Below are 20,258 nucleotides of genomic sequence, written 5' to 3' on the forward strand. Positions count from 1 at the left end.
ATGCAGGTCGGAAATAATTCCACCAAAGAGATCAGAGGATGCCTCCTCAATATTCTCTGAGGAAACATGGACAGATAGGATTTCCGACAGTTTCCCACAAGAGTCGGTTCTATCCAGCGCAGCAGTATATGTCACAGCTGCATCCTGAATGACCTGAATGATGCATTGCTCAGCTTTGACAATATACTCCTCCACTGGTTGACCATGGAGGATGTTAACTTTATCAGCAGGGAGCTCCTTCTGAATACTCACATTCTCCTCTGATGGACATGGGTTGTTGAAGATAATGCTCTCAGTGACCATCTTAGAGGAGGCGAGAGATGAGTCGAGAAGCAGAGATCTGTATATTGTCGAGGTGGACATCTCTGGGTGCTTTATCACAGCAGCCTCCTCCAAAATGCCCGACGGGCCCTGGAGGATGTCAGAGATATCCATGTCCTCAATGGTCTCTAACAGAGACGATAGTAGGTCTCTGGCTGCCAGGTTGGTAGGTCTCTGGTTCTCGAGCTCTGTTTTGATTGCTTGACAGGCAGTTGCCAGAGCAACAACAGAGCGAGAACACAACTGCTTCAAGGTGGAGTCAGAAAAAGATGATGACAGATCTGTCATGGACATGGTGGAGAGTTGACTCTCAGAGACAAACGGGCTAAGTTTGACAGACACCTGTCTGACCAAGTCCCCAGCAAGAGCTCTCATATCTATTGCTCCACTAGCTGAGTTGTGGGAGCAGGCACTCTGTGGCCTTGACGGGTTCCTGTTATCCAAAAATCCTGTTATCCAAAAAACCTCAAGTACAAGATCCACAACATCGGATGACACTTCTGTCACTCTGTTGTCGGACAGAAATGTACTTGGATGAATGGTGCCTGCATTCACAGTCCAGTCGCAAATGGAGTTGTTGGACTGACTCTGGACAAGTGGAACTAGACAGGTTTCACTTGGACCTTGGCCAAAGAGCTCTGCCATTTTGAGCAGAACTGATCTTAAGACCTTCGACTTGGAAATGTTCAGCAGTGGGTCGTTGTTGGACAGTCTGGTGGATGGTCTGCTAGCCGATCTGTGAACCACTAGGCTTTGTATTTCTGCCGAAATGGCAGTTAGAAAATAGGTCAAGGGGCTGGTCGCTCTCCCCTCATTTCCTCCGTTGGTTTTAGCCTTGATGATGCTATCTATGATGATGACTATGACCTGTCCAGCCAGAGGACCCAAGATGGCCTCAAGCTCCCTCTCTAACTCAAGGGGAGACTTGTGGCCGAGCGCAATATGCTCTATGGCATGGGAATACATCTTAGAAGTCGCCATGCTTAGCATCTCTTGGGCAAACTGTTGACTTGCTGAGATACTTCCAGTCAGCAGAACTAGAGTTCCCTGACTGACACTTCGCATTAGCTCAGCCAATCTGGAGTTGAGAAGGTTTATAACCAACTCGACAATACCCATCATAAACTTGCCGTCCGTTGACATTTTGCTAGGTCTGTATTTCTCCTGTCTACTCCGTTTGGGCAGCGGTACGATGTCACCCTGCGACTGGCCGCTCTGGACCATGTCGAAGACAGAGTCCTCAGAGATGCCAAACACAGATCTCAGTGGTGCTGAGTGTGGTCTGTGTCTCATCTCTCTATCGCCACCCTCAGGTGAGGAGACATGTCGCTCTTTGTCCTCACTCAGCAAAGAGGTCAAACACCTGCAGAATGCACAACATAAATTAATAGTACATGGTAACAAAATAAAAAAATATGATCCAAGAATTTGGGACACAAACTCAACCTTGTTATTGTTATTCAAAGGAAGCATTGTGAACCATCTCAAACCACACTCAGTCCAAACATTAACATTTAGAGTAAACTTTTTAGAGTGGTTGTGTAGTATCTAAGTAGTATTTCTCACTAAGTGGATCTGGAATGGATATTTGTACCTATAACAGGAAAGACCTGCAAAAAGAGGAGGGGATAGAGCTAGGTATCTGTGAGAGGAGGGGATAGGGCTAGGTACCTGTGAGAGGAGGGGATAGGGGTAGGTACCTGTGAGAGGAGGGGATAGGGGTAGGTACCTGTGAGAGGAAGGGATTGGGGTAGGTACCTGTGAGAGGAGGGGATAGGGCTAGGTACCTGTGAGAGGAGGGGATAGGGCTAGGTACCTGTGAGAGGAGGGGATAGGGCTAGGTACCTGTGAGAGGCGTGTATAGGGCTAGGTATCTGTGAGAGGAGGGGATAGGGCTAGGTACCTGTGAGAGGAGGGGATAGGGGTAGGTACCTGTGAGAGGAGGGGATAGGGGTAGGTACCTGTGAGAGGAAGGGATTGGGCTAGGTACCTGTGAGAGGAGAGGATAGGGGTAGGTACCTGTGAGAGGAGAGGATAGGGCTAGGTACCGGTGAGAGGCGTGGATAGGGGTAGGTACCTGTGAGAGGAGGGGATAGGGCTAGGAACCTGTGAGAGGAGGGGATTGGGCTAGTTACCTGTGAGAGGAGGGGATAGGGCTAGGTACCTTTGAGAGGCGTGTATAGGGCTAGGTACCTGTGAGTAGAGGGGATAGGGCTAGGTACCTGTGAGAGGAGGGGATAGGGCTAGGTACCTGTGAGAGGAGGGGATAGGGCTAGGTACCTGTGAGAGGCATGGATAGGGCTAGGTACCTGTGAGAGGCATGGATAGGGCTAGGTACCTGTGAGAGGAGGGGATAGGGGTAGGTACCTGTGAGAGGCATGGATAGGGCTAGGTACCTGTGAGAGACATGGATAGGGCTAGGTACCTGTGAGAGGAGGGGATAGGGGTAGGTACCTGTGAGAGGCATGGATAGGGCTAGGTACCTGTGAGAGACATGGATAGGGCTAGGTACCTGTGAGAGGAGGGGATAGGGGTAGGTACCTGTGAGAGGCATGGATAGGGGTAAGTACCTGTGAGAGGCATGGATAGGGCTAGGTACCTGTGAGAGACATGGATAGGGCTAGGTACCTGTGAGAGGAGGGGATAGGGGTAGGTACCTGTGAGAGGCATGGATAGGGCTAGGTACCTGTGAGAGGAGGGGATAGGGGTAGGTACCTGTGAGAGGCATGGATAGGGCTAGGCACCTGTGAGAGGAGGGGATAGGGCTAGGTACCTGTGAGAGGAGGGGATAAGGCTAGGTACCTGTGAGAGGAGGGGATAGGGCTAGGTACCTGTGAGAGGAGGGGATAGGGCTAGGCACCTGTGAGAGGAGGGATAGGGCTAGGTACCTGTGAGAGGAGGGGATAGGGCTAGGTACCTGTGAGAGGAGGGGATAGGGCTAGGTACCTGTGAGAGGAGAGGATAGGGCTAGGTACCTGTGAGAGGAGAGGATAGGGCTAGGTACCTGTGAGAGGAGAGGATAGGGCTAGGTACCTGTGAGAGGAGGGGATAGAGCTAGGTACCTGTGAGAGGAGGGGATTGGGCTAGGTACCTGTGAGAGGAGGGGATAGGGCTAGTTACCTGTGAGAGGAGGGGATAGGGCTAGGTACCTGTGAGAGGAGGGGAAAGGCGTGGGAGTGCGTGTGCTGCAGGCGGTTCTGGCGCTGGTGCACCTGCTGGGTCCTCCACTACAGCTGAATCTGACGCTGCGGCCAAGAGAGGTCACCTCTCCTGCCTCATTACTTCCTGATCCAGAAGAGCTTGGCGAATCAGAGAGCTCTACCTGCATGGTGAGGTCAAGGGCGGGAACAACCACAGTGGATGTAGACTCCATCACCCATGCTACAATATCCATGCACTTGGCACTAAACTCATGTCTGCTCATCTGCAATGTTAAAAGACCATACAGAGTTAGTTTGTTAAAGGGGCTGCACTGATATAAAACGTAGAACCATTTACTCAAGCTAGTCAATTAAAGCAGTGGTTCAGGATTAAAGGTCCTGCAGGATTTCCACAAATGAATGCTTGGTCCATTTTACCAACATTAACTACTTTAGATGTGACTATAACTCACCCCGGCACGCATATTCTCACTCAGCAGATTCCAATGGCTGAAAAGTAAATAAATGCAAGTACACAATGAACTACATGACATTACCTCTATTATCTTAGACTACGTTATGGATGGACATTACCTCTATTATTTTAGATTACGTTATGGATGGACATTACCTCTATTATCTTAGATTACGTTATGGATGGACATTACCTCTATTATCTTAGACTACGTTATGGATGGACATTACCTCTATTATCTTAGATTACGTTATGGATGGACATTACCTCTATTATCTTAGACTACGTTATGGATGGACCTCTATGGAACTAGGCCACACCCAGACATCCCTGATTGGTTATTTGGTCCGTTGAGTCCTTTGTATTGGCCCGAGACTATGGGAGACTCTCAATCTCCTCGCCTCCTTCTCAAAACCCATTGGATGAGAAGTTCAGAAGGGCGGGCCCTCTGGCTTTCTCATCCAATGGGTTTTGAGAAGAGAGGACACGGGGAGTATGCAATTGAGATAGGGAACATATCTAGGGGATGCATGGGGAAGCCAAAGAGCAACTTACTCGTCCTTCATGTCCTGCACAAAGGTGTGTAGGTCTGGGTAGCTTCTCTTTCCCCTGCTGAGGGTGAGGCTGGTCTGGGAAGTTTCATCCTTGTGGGTCACGGTAGTGAATGTCACCACTGCATCCTGATGGCGACAACAGAAAGCAGAGTTAGGCTGGAATTCAATTTTGCGTCATTAAAACACAAAATATCTCAATGAAATGTCATACATGTAATAGAAAAATACATCATACCTCCTGTGACTGAGATGGGATGGCAACAGCCTCGTCCAACTCACTCATTCCTTCAACCTCCTGCGAATGAGATGGGATGGCCACAGCCTCGTCCAACTCACTCTCTCCTTCAACCTCCTGCAACTGAGATGGGATGGCAACAGCCTCATCCAACTCACTCTCTCCTTCAACCTCCTGCGACTGAGATGGGATGGCAACAGCCTCGTCCAAATCACTCTCTCCTTCAACCTCCTGCGACTGAGATGGGATGGCAACAGCCTCGTCCAACTCACTCCCTCCTTCAACCTCCTGTGACTGAGATGGGATGGCAACAGCCTTGTCCAACTTACTCTCTCCTTCATCCTCCTGCGACTGAGATGGGATGGCAACAGCCTCGTCCAACTCACTCTCTCCTTCAACCTCCTGCGACTGAGATGGGATGGCAACAGCCTCGTCCAACTCACTCTCTCCTTCAACCTCCTGCGACTGAGATGGGATGGCAACAGCCTCGTCCAACTCACTCTCTCCTTCAACCTCCTGCGACTGAGATGGGATGGCAACAGCCTCGTCCATCTCACTATCTCCTTCATCCTCCTGCGACTCAGATGGGATGGCAACAGCCTCGTCCAACTCACTCCCTCCTTCAACCTCCTGCGACTGAGATGGGATGGCAACAGCCTTGTCCAACTTACTCTCTCCTTCAACCTCCTGTGACTGAGATGGGATGGCAACAGCTTCGTCCAACTCACTCTCTCCTTCAACCTCCTGTGACTGAGTTGGGGTATCTGTCTCTAGAACAGCCTCGTCCAACTTGGTTAGTCTCTCAGCCTCTCTGTGATCTTTATGGGATCTAGATAGAGAAAAGGGAATCTCTCTTAGGTCACTGCTATAATGTGAGTGTGAGGATGTGTTCCAATTATAGAATTAGTATCATAGAATTAGAATGAATCATTCTAGAATTAGAATAGAATCACTCAAATTCTATGGCTCCAATACTCTTGAGATGACTCGGCCTATCCAGAGCCAAATATTTAGAGAATTCTGCCAACTTTTAAAAGGACTCAATGTTAGCGCCTTAGAGCCTTTCATTTATCCTTTCATTATAAGTACATTCTAATTATAGATGTTCAGTTACATAGCATTGTTTAAAATGTCAACATTGCCCATGGGGAGCCAGATGTCATATGGATATCTACTGTGTCATGTAATGTATACATAAACTCAGCAAAAAAAGAAAACGTCCCTTTTTCAGGATCTTTCAAAGATAATTCGTAAAAATTCAAATAACTTCACAGATCTTCATTGTAAAGGGTTTAAACACTGTTTCCCATGCTAGTCCCCTGTAGCTCAGTTGGTAGAGCATGGCGCTTGCAACGCCAGGGTTGTGGGTTTGTTTCCCACGGGGGGCCAGTATGAAAATGTATGCACTCACTAACTGTAAGTCGCTCTGGATAAGAGTGTCTGCTAAATGACTAAAATGTAAAATGTTGTTCAATGCATTGAACCATAAACAATTAATGAACATGCACCTGTGGAACGGTCATTAAGACACTAACAGCTTACAGACGGTAGTTATGAAAACTTAGGACCCTAAAGAGGCCTTTCTACTGACTCTGAAAAACACCAAAAGAAAAATGCCCAGGGTCCCTGCTCATCTGCGTGAACGTGCCTTAGGCATGCTGCAAGGAGGCATGAGGACTGCAGATGTGGCCAGGGCAATAAATTGCAATGTCCGTACTGTGAGACGCCTAAGACAGCGCTATAGGGAGACAGGACGGACAGCTGATCGTCCTCGCAGTGGCAGACCACGTGTAACAACACCTGCACAGGATCGGAACATCCGAACATCACACCTGCGGGACAGGTACAGGATGGCAACAACAACTGCCCGAGTTACACCAGGAACGCACAATCCCTCCATCAGTGCTCAGACTGTCCGTAATAGGCTGAGAGAGGCTGGACTGAGGGCTTGTAGGCCTGTTGTAAGGCAAGTCCTCACCAGACATCACCGGCAACAACGTCGCCTATGGGCACAAACACACCGTCGCTGGACCAGACAGGACTGGCTAAAAAAGTGCTCTTCACTGACGAGTCGCGGTTTTGTCTTATCAGGGGTGATGGTCGGATTCGTGTTTATCGTCGAAGGAATGAGTGATACACCGAGGCCTGTACTCTGGAGCGGGATCGATTTGGAGGTGGATCTTGGGCGGTGTGTCACAGCATCATCGGACTGAGCTTGTTGTCATTGCAGGAAATCTCAACGCTGTGCGTTACAGGGAAGACATCCTCCTCCCTCATGTGGTACCCTTCCTGTAGGCTCATCCTGACATGACCCTCCAGCATGACAATGCCACCAGCCATACTGCTCGTTCTGTGCGTGATTTCCTGCAAGACAGGACTGTCAGTGTTCTGCCATGAAGAGCCTGGATCTGTTGGATCGGAGGGTGAGGGCTAGGATTTAGCCATTCCCCCCAGAAATGTCTGGGAACTTGCAGGTGCCTTGGTGGAAGAGTGGGGTAACATCTCACAGCAAGAACTGGCAAATCTGGTGCAGTCCATGAGGAGGAGATGCACTGCAGTACTTAATGCAGCTGGTGGCCACACCAGATACTGTTACTTTTGATTTTGACCCCCCCCCCCCTTTGTTCTGTTGGTCACACGTCTGTGGAACTTGTTCAGTTTATGTCTCAGTTGTTGAATCTTGTTATGTTCATACAAATATTTACACGTTAAGTTTGCTGAAAATAAACGCAGTTGACAGTGAGAGGACGTTTCTTTTTTTGCTGAGTTTATATCTCAATGTCCCAACTCTCTAAATACATGGCTCTGGGCCTACCTCTCCATAGGCGGTGACCTTTGACCTACTACTGAATCTGTAGGCCTATGTGATCCTGTAACCAGTCACAGATGTGTCATTAGTGTAAATCACTTACCTGACTTCCTTCATAACATCAGCTTCATTGATGGGGTCATCCAGGTCTATGAGGGTGAGGTCATTCCCACTGACCTCTGACCTCTGAAAGACAGCACAAAGTCATGTTTAGATGTCACCTACTGTGTCGCCTTTTGCCGTGTTCAAAACAACTGGGAAATCTCTGACTTCCGACTTCAGTGCGTTCAAGACAACTGGGAAATAGGGAAAAAAAACAAGCTCCGACTGGGAAAAATCGTTTTGAACAGTCATCCAACTCGGAATTCCAAGTCGGAAGCAGCGCGGCTTGGCGGGTCATGTTTTGGAGGACGCCTGACTCGACCTTCACCTCTCCCGAGCCTGCTGGGGAGTTGCAGCGATGAGACAAGATCGTAACAAGATCGTAACTACCAATTGGATATCACGAAAAATTGGGTAGAAAAAGGGGGTAAAATTACCACCACAAAATGTAAAAAGGCATTCCAAGTCGGAAACTCTGGCATCTTTCTAGAGCTCTGACTTTCCGACCTGAAGATCACGGACATGATTTGACCTAGTTATTTTTTTCGAGTTCCCAGTTGCCTTGAGAGCACCATTAACCCAACTCTCATTGTCACATCATAATGCATCATATTCAGAGAAATATAATCACCAGAACATCATATCAGGTGTACAGTTCAGTTTACCAGTCAAATTGCCAAGGTCAGAGGCTCTATCCTTTCTAGTGATTCTATTTCTATGGTCACATAATAATGCATCATATCTATGCTTGTGTCCGAAATAGCACCCTAGTTCCAATATAGTGCACTTCTTTTCGCTGGAGCCCTATAGAGTCCCACAGTATGAGTCATAATACCCATAAAACCTAGTGGTCAAACAGGGAAATGGTCATTTTTCCACCATTCATTTTTCCCATTGGGGATTTTAGAAACACTTAAAATAAGGTCTGTGTTTCGTGTAGGCTTACCCTGGTGTGACATTTTGATAACCGTGTAAATCTCTCTAGGACAAGGTGACTTATCAATATATTCGCCTGTATTTACCTCCCAAAAATGTAATGCTTATTAGCTGCTAATGTTGCTATCATAAAGAACTACAAATTTTACGTTTAAGTCATTTAGCAGACGCTCTTATCCAGAGCGACTTACAGCTAGTGAATACATATATATATTTTTTATACTGGCCCCCCGTGGGACTCGAACCCACAACCCTGGCGTTGCAAACGCCATGCTCTAGCAACTGAGCTACATCCCTGCCGGCCATTCCCTCCCCTACCCTGGACGACGCTGGGCCAATCGTGCGCCGCCCATGAGTCTCCCGGTCACGGCCGGCTGCGACAGAGCCTGGATTCGAACCAGGATCTCTAGTGGCACAGTTAGCACTGCGATGCGGCGCCTTAGACCACTGCGCCACTCAGGAGACTTATGCCAAATGCCATGATGATCATGCTGATCGAGGCAAAGGTAAGAATCTCTGGATTAACTATCTAATGTTAGCTAAATGTAGTAATGAATAAATTGGCTGCATTTCTTTAAATGGACAATTCTGTGAACTGTCTAGTGCAAGTTTTAAATTGACACAATACCCGTTAGCAAAGGTGTCAGCTAGAGATGACATGCAGGAGCTTGCAGGGATTTGTAGTTTTGCATGATGTCTACTTTGATGCTAATTAGCATTTTCGAATCTGAGAGTAAATAGAGCCGAATATCCTGATAAAAGTCAACTTGTCCGAGAGAGATTTACAGGGTAAGCCTACACGAAATACAGCCCTTATTTTATGTGTTTCTAAAATCGCCTATGGGAAAAATGAATGGTGGAAAAACGATTGGAACCATTTCCTGTTTGACCGCTAGGTTTTATGGGTATTATCACACCTCCACTGTAACACTCTATAGAGGGGTTGGTTTTCGTCATTGCATAGACATGATATCAGTCAAAACACCTCAAAACAAGACATGGTATCAATAACACCATACAACGAGCTGAAACATGCCACAGAGCTACGATTCCCCACATGGCAGCTTGTTGTTAGCTGAGGTTCAGAATCATACCAAGATACACGACTTCCGGCCATCGATGCGTGAGCATCATTTTCGTGACATCAGCCAACCCTTCTATGGCTCCTAGTCAAAAGTAGTGCACTAGCTCCTGGTCAAAAGTAGTGCACTAGCCTACATAGGGAATAGGGTGCCATTTAGGACGTATTTATGAAGGCGCTGTCATAACCTTTGACCCCCATTTGACCCACAGCAGATTCTACTTACTGTACCTTTAGCCAACTCTCATGACTCCCCGGCCATAGACTTTCTAGTTTGATATTACAGCATGAATAGCACACTATTTCATTTGTTAAACAATATTTAATCCACAGTAATTAATATAATTGAAGATTTAAAAATAAATAACATGCCTACCTTGAACTCTTTATTCTCCATCTCCTTGCAAAATCAGCACATTTCCTTGCCAAAATGAACGCGCATCCAGAGCGAAAACAAACGCAATCCTCCAGCACTAGGGAGGATTAGACTGAACTGCTCCAGCGGTTTTTGATCAGTTTAAACGTTTATCAGTGATGAGGTAACAATGACCTGTACAGATTTGACGCACTTTAGATCTCGTGCTGATGCAACACTCTGTGTTGTTGAAAGCTCATGTAAGGAAATCCTGCGAGTTGTAAACAAATATAGGCTATTGTTGCCCTTAAAACTGTAATGTTGAGGACGCCATGAAAAATAAAATACATAACCCACACCGTTAGGCCAAGGTACATGCAATTGTCATCATTTTGCCAATAGACTTCTTGTTCTTTGTTGTATGTAGCCTTTCTTTTGGGATTAGCACCACTGTCACCTAGAAATTGATACTGCGGTTGTCACATAAAACAGATAACCCATAGTTCATTATTAAATAACATAACTCATTTCTTTATTTTATTACTCATAAAATATACAGCAATCTTCAGATACTGAAATAATTCATGGGAGTTTCGAATTCAGTCACTATTTCATATGTACATGCTAGTTTCATCCTTTTAAATTAAAAAAAAGGACACGAAAAAAACTGTGAACCTCCTGTTCCTGATTTGACGAACATAGCATATGTATTGTACATATTTCCAGTTAAAATTATTTTTAAAAAGAGACAAAAACGGGGGTTTGAACAAGCAATCACATAAAAGGATTGAGTGGTTTCATTTTTTTGAAGAAGTTAAAGCAAGCAAAACCTGTCAAAATACTGTAATGACCTGACTAGATCATAAAAGAACAACTGTCCAGACAGAGGCTTGAGTTTACGAATGGACGGTTTATTAAACCAACTTTACACAGGCTACTGTTTGGCCGTAGCCCACGCCAAATAAATGAAAGATAATCCACAAGCCAATCGTGACCTTCTCTTGTGAAGCCCAGACGTAAAAAAGAGAGAGAACAAAGGCTAAACCTGGTCTTAACTTCCAATGCTCCATCCCCCTGCCCAACCCCTCTCCACGCCACTCCGCCAACCGCCAGGATGCCCGGCATCAGAACATTCCAGGCATTCCCGTGATTGGCAGATAGCAGGTTGATTGACATGTCGGACCCCGCGAACACTGGGTACTGGTAGGTACAACACAACCATCTACTAGCCTAACACATAACACACAGCTGTCTGTGCGGGTCGCTACACAGCCCCCCCACCACAAAGTCCCTCGTCCCCGAGGGAACAAACAAAGTCTCTGAAGCGACCCGGAGGTCTCCTTTGCCTGCGTGGCTGTGATGGCCGCAGAGTGCCCCTCTGGGAACCAGGGGATGAAGGCAAGGACATGGGGGACAAGGAAGCGGGAACGGGTAATACAGTCCGTGGCTCTGGGGAACCACGCGGTGACACAGGGGGAGTGGGCTGTCTGGAGCCTTGTCTGCGGCACCTGGGGGTGGGTGCCTGGAGAATGTCATTGCCAGAGAGGGGAATTGTGGGGGTTCCTGGGGTTTGGGGAGAAGAGGCCCCTCTATATGGGGCTAACCTGTCCCGGTGCAGTGTCACCTTTCTCCCCCTGGGAGGAAGCTGCACCCGGTAAACAACCTCCTCTACCCTCTCCAGGACACTGCAGGGTCCCACCCAGTGACTGTCCAACTTGGGGCATCTGCATTTTTTCCTTAGCGGGCTGTAGACCCAGACCAGCTCCCCAGCCACAAAGTGCCTTCCCCGGGTGTGCACGTCATAGTTCCTCTTCTGCCTCACACCTTCATTCAGCAGCTGCTCTCTGGCGAAGGTGTGGGCTGTCTCCAGGCGGTCCTGGAGTCTCCGGGCATACTCCGGCCCCGGGGAAACATGAGGGCTATCCAGGGGCCGACCAAACGCCATCTCCGCAGGGGTACGGATCTCTCTCCCCAGCATGAGGAGGGCAGGCGTGCAGGAGGGGGAGTCTTGGACAGCGGAGCGGCATGCCATGAGGACCATAGGCAGGTGCTTGTCCCAGTCACGCTGGTGTTTGGAAGAGACGTTGGCCAGCTGCTGTCCAAGCGTTTTGTTGAAGCGCTCCACAAGGCCATCACTTTGAGGATGGAGAGGAGTAGTGCGGGTCTTGTGCATACCCAGCCTCTCACACATGGTGGCGAACACACGGGACTCAACGTTTCTGCCTTGGTCACTGTGGATGGACTCTGCAGCTCCAAACCTGCTGAACATCCCCGCTGTCAGGGCGTCGACGATGGTCTCTGCCTCCTGGTCAGGCAGAGCATAGGCCTCGGCCATTTTGTGAAATAGTCCATGGCCGTGAGCACCCAGCGGTTTCCACTGTCTGTGGTGGGGAACGGCCCAACTACATCCACTCCCACCCTCTCCATGGGAGTCCCCACTGGGAACTGTTGGAGCTGAGCATGAGAGCGGCCTGGGGGGCCCTTTCTCGCTGTGCAGTTGTCACAGCGGCGGCAAAAGTCTTCCACATCCCTCTTGTGCTGCCCCCAGTAAAAGCCCTGACGGAGGCGGCGCAGTGTTTTTGTGACCCCAAAGTGTCCAGTCCCCACCCCCCCCATGAGTACTCTGGAGCACAGCCTCCCGCAATGCTTTTGGGACCACCACCTGCCACCTCTCCTCCCCCGTAGCTGACTCCTTCCATGCCCGCTGTAACACGCCATCAGCCAGCCGCAGTCGCTCAAACTTTGACCACAACCCTTTGGTCGCGAGTGAGAGCACTGTCACCTCTTCCCATGGTGGCCTCACCTGCGCCTCTACCCACTGTAGCATTGGCTGTAGGTCTGTGTCCCGTCCCTGCTGCTGCCCCCATTCAGCCACGTCGACAGTCTGCAGCTCACAGCAGACAGGCCCGCTCGCCCGACACACTGTGGCACAGACCCCCTCCTCTGCACACAGCTCTCTCTCCCGTCCCTCTCTCCGTTCACAGTGGCGGCAGCCGTCTGCAGTACAGGGCCGACGGGACATGGCGTCGGCGTTGGAGTGGCGTGCCCCTGCCCTGTGTACCACCGTGAAGTCATACGGCTGAAGCTCCTCCAACCAGCGTGCCACCTGCCCCTCTGGCTCTCTGAAAGACATGAGCCACTGGAGAGCAGAGTGGTCAGTCCTTACAGAAAAGGGCAGACCACCCAGGTAGTACTTGAAGTGTTTGACGGAAGCCACAACAGCCAAGAGCTCCCGCCGGGTGACACAGTAGCGGCGCTCATGTTTGTCAAATGTTTTGCTGAAGTACGCCACCACTCTCTCCCCCTCTGGCCCCACCTGGAACAGCACCCCACCCATGCCCACATTGCTCGCGTCTGTGTCCAGGATAAAGGGCAATGTGAGGTCAGGGGGGGCGAGCACGGGGGCCTCGATCAGTGCACGTTTGAGGGTGTTGAACGCCTCCTCACACTCCACTGTCCAAGTGAAAGCCTTGTCCTTCGGCAGCAGGCGGTTCAGTGGAGCAGCAACGCTTGAGAAGCCCCGTACAAACCTCCTGTAGTACGAGGCCAGGCCCAGGAAGCTCTTCAGCTGACGCTGGTCGGTGGGGGTGGGCCAGTCTCTGACAGCCGCTACCTTGTCCTCCATGGTGCTGATCCCCTCCTTCCCCACTCGGTGGCCCAAGAAGGACACCTCTCTCCTCATGAAGTGGCACTTCTCGGGGTGGAGCTTCAGACCTGCGGCAGCCACCCTCTCCAGCACACACCGTAGCGCCCCCAGGGCTGACTGGAAGGAGCTGCCATGGGCCAGGATGTCATCGAGGTATACCAGACACTGCTGTCGGGGGATGCCATCCAGCACCCTGTCCATCAAACGCTCAAAAGTAGCTGGAGCGTTGCACAGGCCAAAGCACAGGACCTTGAACTGCCAGTGTCCTCTGTTAGTGGAGAACGCAGTTTTGGCTCTGGCCTCTGGGGAGAGGGGCACCTGCCAGTAGCCACTGCGGAGGTCTAGTGAGGAGAACCAGGAGGACCCCCTAACCAGGTCCAGCGACTCATCGATACGTGGTATGGGGTATGAGTCCTTCCTGGTTACCTCATTCAGCCGCCTGTAGTCCGCACAGAACCTCAGCTTGCCCCCCTTCTTCGGAACCATGACGACTGGCGCCGCCCAGGGGCTGTCTGAGGGCTGAATGAAGTCTGCCCGCTGCATCTCCAACACAGCCTTGTCTGCCGCCTCCTGGCGTGCCAGCGGGATACGGCGGGGACGCATCTTGATAGTTCGAGCATCACCTGTGTCGATCTCATGCTGCACCAGATGAGTCTGACCCACCTCTTCCTCACTCAGCGCAAAGCTGTCTCTGAATTCAAACAGCAACTGCCACAACCGTTCCTGCTGCTCGGGGTCAAGACCAACACAGTTCCTCCCCCATATCTCCCTCACTGCAGACAGTGTCCTCTCCCCTCCCATCTGGGGTAGCTGGGCTGGGGGGGCGCGGCCCGGGCTCACAGAGGGCTGTGTCGTGGAGGTAGCTGGGGGAATGTAACACAACGCCGTAGGTGACAGGGGGGCTGGGGAAAAGTCACACACAGATGTGGGGGAGGGGGGGCAGCCATGAGTCTCTGCTGCTTTAACTGTTGGAGTAAAGGGTTTGTTGGGTTGAGTGAATGTGACAATAGGGGCCATGGTGACCTCCGGCCCTCCCTGGAAGCTCAGTGTGCCCCTATTTAGGTCTAACTGGCAGCCTGTGCTCCTAAGAAAGTCCAACCCCAGGATACAAGGGTCCTGCACAGCCACCACCCACACAGGATGACGCACAGTCCTGCCCCCTACTGTCAGAGTCATTATTCCCTTCCCTTTCATGGGTGCCAGCTCACCTGTGACTGTGCGGAGCTGCACAGTTGTAGGCTCACACTGAGTCCAACCTGGCACAATATCTGGCCTCACCAGGGTTACTGTGGACCCAGTGTCCACCAGGGCGGAGCAGGGCACCCCCTCCACAGTGACAGGGACATGACAAAAGTCCCCAACACAGGTCCGGCCCACCACAACAACAGGCTCCATCCGCTTGCCCACGTCTGCTTCTGGGGGAAGTGGAGCCTTGCTTCCCCGTCTGTGCCGGTGGGCTCCTCCTGAAGAAGATGGTGGTTGGGATAGAAAGCCAGGGGTCCGCACTACCCGGTCTATGCGGACCCCGAGCCGTTTCCCTGAGCTCTGGGGGACATGGGGCAATCTCGGCGCAGATGGCCTGGCTGGCCACAACCCCGGCAGACCCTGGGACCAGGGCGTGTGTTTCGTGCCGCCTGTAGCGACACAGCACGAATGAGTTCTGTAATTTCAGCCACCCATGCAGGCTTTTCCGGCTCCGGGCTGCTCTGCCCCCCAGCTCGCACAGAGGGTCTGTCTCCCTGCACCCCCACCAAAGCCCCAGCTGAAGCCCCAGCCCACACCAGCTCCCTCTCTAAAGCCATCTCCAAGGCTACCTGCAATGACTCAGGATGAGCCAGCTGGGTCTGTATGCACAGCTCCGTAGGAGAGAGCGCCTGTATGAACTGGTCCCGTGCTAGCTCGCTCTGCACGGAGGGGGGCATGTGAGCATATGCCCACCGAGAGAGGCTCTCAATGTCATTAGCTAGCACCCGTAGAGGCTCTCCAGGCTGCCTGCGTCTATTACTCAGTTCGGAGCGCAGTAGCCCGGGCTGTACACACTGTCCATAGCGCCTCCTCAGTGCTCCCACTAAAGCACCATAATCACGTCTGTCCTCGGGGCTAATCAATATCAAACAGGCCAGAGCTTCATCCGTGAGGCATAAAGCCAACTGCAGTGCCCTTTCTTCATCCGACCACCCCCTACAATGAGCTAACAGTTCAAACTGAGCATGAAAAGCTTCCCAATCCGCCTTACCGGAACACTTCGGGGTCTTAACAGATACGGACGCAGCCGGGAACTGGGCGCCGCCATGTTTGTTTACATCCTGAGCCCCAGATTCCTCGTCCCGCCGCGTCGACGTCACCCCTTCGGTCCGCCCACCAGAATCCGCGCGAAACACAGTCGACGAATGACTCATGCCCGCTTCAGCCGCCATCACTCTAACGTCCTCCCTCAAGCGGCCTCTGGGCTCCGATGCCCTGGCGATCTCCTCAGCCAGAACCCCCGACGTCCATGCACACGCACCTCCTTGGCCATAATCGTCCCCTACCTCCACCTTCACTCTCGGATTCCCTCGAAGCATTTTCAACCCCTCGTTCTCCCCTACGGTAGCTAGCTACAGAAGTCAGCTAGCTAGCTGGCTAACTTTTATCAACGTTTTTACTTCTGAAACCAATGTAATGACCTGACTAGATCATAAAAGAACAACTGTCCAGACAGAGGATTGAGTTTACGAATGGACGGTTTATTAAACCAACTTTACACAGGCTACTGTTTGGCCGTAGCCCACGCCAAATAAATGAAAGATAATCCACAAGCCAATCGTGACCTTCTCTTGTGAAGCCCAGACGTAAAAAGAGAGAGAACAAAGGTTAAACCTGGTCTTAACTTCCAATGCTCCATCCCCCTGCCCAACCCCCCTCCACGCCACTCCGCCAACCGCCAGGATGCCCGGCATCAGAACATTCCAGGCATTCCCGTGATTGGCAGATAGCAGGTTGATTGACATGTCGGACCCCGCGAACACTGGGTACTGGTAGGTACAACACAACCATCTACTAGCCTATCACATAACACACAGCTGTCTGTGCGGGTCGCTACAATATGTACATGCTAGTTTCATCCTTTTAAAGAAAAAAAAGGACACGAAAAAACCTGTGAACCTCCTGATCCTGATTTGACGAACATAGCATATGTATTGTACATATTTCCAGTTAAAATGATTTTCAAAAAGAGACAAAAACGGGGGTTTGAACAAGCAATCACATCTTTTGGTCCATGTCTGTTTTTCACTCAGTGAAGTGCTACTATCCCCTTGGACTACAGGTTATTGCCGTCATAAGGTGTCCGTCTGTCTGTTGGCTGGACAGTTTCTACCGTTTAGGACCTTTGTGGGTAAAGGTAAAGGTGGGGTATAGCAGCAGCAGTTCCTCTGAAGTCCAGTATCTGCTGGAAGGACACCTGGTGGTATGAGAGGATGAGTGTGGCCAGCCAGCCTGTTGTGCCTCCCCCTCTCCCTCCCTCCCTCCATTTCTCTCTCTCCATCTGCGGGACTCTTAAGGCTCCTGTGCGGACTGTCTCGGCTCGTGCCCTCCCAAAGCTGGCTGTGGTGATTTAAGACACGGTGTGTATGTGTGGATTTGTTTGTGGCCTCTGCCCCACTTCACTGTCCATCCGCCTGCCCTTGGCTCCCCTCCTGGGCAGCGACCACCACCCCCCTCAGTATGTCTCTGAGTCTGAGTCGTTGAGTTCCTCATCCTTGTAGAAGCCTCCATCGTGTTCGCGGTGGCCGATGTTGTTGAAGCTGCAGTAGGAGCTGTGCTCGCTGCGCAGCACGGGCAGGCTGTCGAAGGTCACACTCTTGGAGGGGCTGGTGGTGTAGTGGTTAATGGCACTGAAGGACAGGCTGGGCGCCGGGTTGCAGGGGGACACGGGCATCATGGTGGCCAGGATCAGCGCCAGGCAGTCCGCCACGTCTTTGTTGGGGGCGCAGGCCAAGGCAGGCGTGTAACCTGAGGGGTTCAAACAGAACAGCAGAGGGTCACTTCAGGAGCATCACCGTTTACTACAACACTTTTGGTGAAAAACATGAAATAACAGCAGGCTAGGAGATACAAAGTTAAGACAATAACCAAGCAGTGGACTAGAGAGAAACATTTGTGGACACATTGAGAAGAGAAGTACAGAAGAAAACGGTGTTAGCGTTATGGATCTTACCATTCTCATCGACTGCGAGCACGCTAGCACCCTTCACTAGTAGCTCCTGAACCACCACTGTCAGACCATTTCTGTCTGCAACGTGTAACGGCCTGAGGAGAAAGTACCGTTAGACAGTGGCGGCTCCTGAAAAAATTCTCAGGGGGGGCAATTTTTCTGATGATTTAGGTGACCTACACACATTTAAAAAAAGATATGTCCAGCAACAACATGAAGACAGGGGCAGCATATAAGTCAATACCAGAAGCATTTATTGACTGATCTCAAAAGTGTTGGCTTACCAGGGTTGGTGGAGCCCTCAGTTTCATCTTTGCCTCGCAAAGCTAACTCAAACACTCCGCAAAACTTCACACACTGGATTAGCCGGCTGAGGATGTGGCGGTTCTTGCTAATGTCGTAGTAAATATATTTGTTATAGTGAATATGGAATATGATATGTTGAGTAAAATGTTGTGCTAAGATCTATTTAGGTCAGGAGCTGGTTATAAGTTCTGTTCCTATCCAATAACAATGGACAAAAGGGTCCTATCTTGTCAGCCTTGTCAGCAGGTGGCCAAGGACAACACCCACGCCATAGGCCTCTCAGTTCTTCCAACTCACGAGTTCTTGCTCTGAGGACACACACACACACACACACAAACACACACACACACACATCATCACTGTTAAACACACACACACACACACACACACACACACACACACATCATCACTGTTAAACACACACACACACACACACACAAAAATCCCCTCTCTTAGGCTGAACATTTGAAGACAGAGAACCCGACTCAGAGCCAATGCAACAGTGACACTAGCCTGGAGGTGACCTCGCCCAACTCATCAGGACCAATCAGAAGATCAGAACTACTAGATTCAACCTACTTCATTTATTGCATAAAATGTCTGCACACAATGAAACATTGTCTTCAGATAACGAACGGGTCCGTGCACGCGATTCCAGATATCTTTACCTCTGAATAAACTGCCTTTATTATACCATATCCACCCTGTCCAAAGTCTCTACTTGGTCTCAGTTCTCCAGTAAACTTGTGATTATCAACACTAACCTCATCGTTGTGGCGGCGGACAGCTAGCCTGTATCCCTCATCCAGTTGAGTGGCAATGTTCACTCCCCAAAGCAGACAATCTCAAACAGCTATCCATGTGGGTCTTTGACAGCTCATGTTTCTTAATCTTTCCTGAAAGATGGTGCATGTCCATTACACACCAGTCGCTGTCCAAGCGGTGCTGTCTGCCGTGCCGCCTTCAGGGTGAAAGAGTAAGCAGGGGGTAGCAGAAGACTGCATTAGCTACATCGCAGCCTGCTAGCCAGGTTTTTCGTTCGTACTAATTTTTGGAAAATCCTCGGGTGTAGGACTTTCCGCCTTTAGTAGAAACCTGTTGAATTATTAAATTTGGTCTGGGAGGTCCTAATTGTTTCGTTGCCAATTTATCTTGATTTGTTCGCCGACAAAAAGTAACTTATTTCAAAGAGACAATCGAGTTGCACTGAACGCTATAGCAATCTTACCAGTAGTACGTGAATTGATTGACGCTGCTACCCGCTCTTTTCTTAGTTACGTTCATGGTTATGTTACGTATGACGAAAGCGCGTAAGTGCAAGCCCTCAGAAACCCATAGAGATTGTATTGAAAGCTCTGATATTTGAAAAAAATAGATTTTACATGGGAGTCTATGAGAGACTTCTGGGCGATTTTCAACCTGACTGAAATCGCCCCAAAAGGGGGGGGGGGGGGCATTTGAAGCACGACTTTAGCCTGATTGGACATTTAGTGGCAGATCAGACGTCTAGATTACAACACTGATAACTACTGTTGCCGTGATATAATTGATTAGAAAAAAAATCCCTTCCTTTTCCCGTTTGGCAGTGCGTCGCCCATATCGCCCTATTGAACACACCGCCCCTGCCGTTAGATTAGCCAGCAGCAAATGAGGATACCTCCCAAATGCCAGACTATTCCCTATATAGTGCACTTCTTCTAATTATATAATTATAATATGCCATTTAGCAGACGCTTTTATCCAAAGCGACTTACAGTCATGCGTGCATACATTTTTTTGTATTTGGGTGGTCCCGGGGATCGAACCCACTACCTTGGCGTTACAAGCGCCGTGCTCTACCAGCTGAGCTACAGAGGACCAATTCTTCTGGCCCAATTAATACAGCTGAACCATACGTACGTCTGTAAGGCTGCGTTAGTCGAGTTGATGAGGTTCCTGTCTGTAATCTTCTCCAATATCAACAAAGCACTGGTTTCATGCCCCTTTAAAAACCAGAGTCAAACATGTCAGACCAAAATTTTAACCAGAGAGAGCCAACTGTTCAGATGAACGTCATCTTCATGTGGGGATGCTCACCTTACTGCAGGCCAGATGAAGAGCAGT

The 20,258-nt window shown here is 50.0% G+C and overlaps 1 long non-coding RNA gene across 1 annotated transcript; it reads right to left on the reverse strand.

Annotated features, from left to right (window-relative positions):
• Window positions 1-5,524: 5,524 nt before the first annotated feature.
• Window positions 5,525-10,106, reverse strand: LOC311118294. The gene is made up of 3 exons (XR_014611785.1): window positions 10,030-10,106; window positions 7,638-7,720; window positions 5,525-5,554 (listed from the first exon to the last, which is right to left on the reverse strand). It is a non-coding gene; the product is annotated as an uncharacterized lncRNA (long non-coding RNA).
• Between the last annotated feature and the right edge of the window lie 10,152 nt (window positions 10,107-20,258).

The sequence above is a fragment of the Coregonus lavaretus genome (genome assembly GCF_964263955.1).
Source record: "Coregonus lavaretus genome assembly, contig: HAP1_SCAFFOLD_48, whole genome shotgun sequence".
Lineage (NCBI taxonomy): Eukaryota > Metazoa > Chordata > Actinopteri > Salmoniformes > Salmonidae > Coregonus > Coregonus lavaretus.